Source organism: Haplochromis burtoni, unplaced genomic scaffold (assembly GCF_018398535.1).
Source record: "Haplochromis burtoni strain Fernald_Lab_line unplaced genomic scaffold, NCSU_Asbu1 Contig_502, whole genome shotgun sequence".
NCBI lineage: Eukaryota > Metazoa > Chordata > Actinopteri > Cichliformes > Cichlidae > Haplochromis > Haplochromis burtoni.
Window position 1 is genome coordinate 259,437 of NW_024582863.1, and position 1,876 is coordinate 261,312.

Here is a 1,876-nt window from a genome sequence, read left to right on the forward strand (position 1 = left end):
CGCCTCTGTCAGTGCGCCCCAGGGCGGCTGTGGCTACAATGTAGCTTGCTATCGCCAGTGTGTGAATGTGTGTGATCTCAAATTACTAAGCACAAGTTCACAGGAGCTGCGAGAAACACTAACATCAGTAGTACAATCATCCAGCGACGAGAGGATCTGTGTTCCAGCCTCAAATAGTGCTCCCGGTGATGACAGGTGATTGTTGTCAGGTGTGTGGGCCAAGGGCGGGAGCCCACAGTGAGCTCCGCCCAGGCAGAGAGAGAGAGAGAGAGAGAGAACCAAAACCGCACATGTAGCCTTGTGGGGCCGGCTGGGCAGGCACGGAGACCATGACAGAAACTGCATCATTCATGAGGAATGATGTGTTTACCATTATTTTATTGAGTTCCAGTAAACCTTCGTCTATGGATTCCTCATTAAAACATCAGGATGAATGAACAAAGACAAGAAACAAAAGAGAAAAATTTTAAACACATGCACCACACAGTCTAATAGACCTGAGTAGTTATGATAATCCAGGAATGTGAATGAATGATAATAATGGCCCTTTTCCTCACTACACATAACCTGTCGCCACAGGCAGCGTGAGACAAATCCTCATGTATCTACAATGCAAATCAGCATATTCACCAACATATTGGCTTATTTATAATGGCTGCTTTTGAAAATGTAACTGGTGTTGGAGTTGCTTTCTTGTGGAACAAAACTTCTTACAGTGCATTTGTATTTGTTTTCTACCATGCACAAATAACAGCAACGTGTAGTGGCCAACTGAAGAGAGGTAGTGAAACGTCTCCAGGACTTTTCTTTTACAGTTAAAGTGCTAAAATGCCACAATCTAAAAATAATAAAATATTAACTATTAGTGCCATATATGATACAGTAAGTCTTAAACAATTTTCCTATTTGGATAAGAGTTTAAGAGGAATAAACTGATAAATAATATGATGCAAAAGATGTAGAGAACATTTATCAGACTGTTGGAAAAAAATTTCAGGCGAACCTGTGAGGTTGAGAAACTCGTTGAGAGCAGCTGATATGTCTGCTAATTATACTAAGAATTATACTAATTTTGCAATACTGTAGTTATGCTAATACAATAATACAGAGACAAGCACAACAGTCAAATGGCCCTCTATGAGCAAGCACTTGGCATCAGTGGGAAGGAAAAAATCCCCTTTGACAGGAAGAAACCTCCAGCGACACCATGCTCAGGGAGGGGTGGTTATCTGCTGCTACAACTATAATATAATAATGATTGCTTTATAATAGGGATAAATAATCATAGACTCAATGTAAGAACTCACTTGTGTCAGCAATTTTCAGGAGGGAGAAGGCCTAACTATGGAAAGGACGTGAGGAAGAGGAAAAAGAAGAATGTTAGGGAACAAAACAGAAAAAGACCACCACAAAGATTGGAGACCCACGAGCAACAAAAGTCCCAGTCGCTTCAGTCGTCAAATATCCACAGCTGAAGTCAAAATCAACGATGAAAAAAGAAACCAAAACAAAAAAACAAGACTGCAGGAGAAAATGCAGAGTCAGACAGACAGATGGAGGCATTGTGTCTTTCCTGCTCTCACACCAGCTCATCTTAATGGACAAGCTGTACTTTGAGCTGTTTAGTTGAGTAAATTTCTCAGGTACGGTCTATCCGGTCTCAATATGACATGTAAATCCCAGAGGTGGGTGTAAGAGGGGGAGAGAGAGAATGTAGAGAGCTACTGAAGAGTGAAGAGAAGCAATGCGAGGCAGAGTAGTTGTCATGCATTCTTCTCATCTGTTTTTAATAAAAACCCTTTATCCTCCGAGATTCACTGCACCAGTAATCACCTTTCCTCACCTCCTCTGCCTTCACTTTTCCTCTCCATCTCTC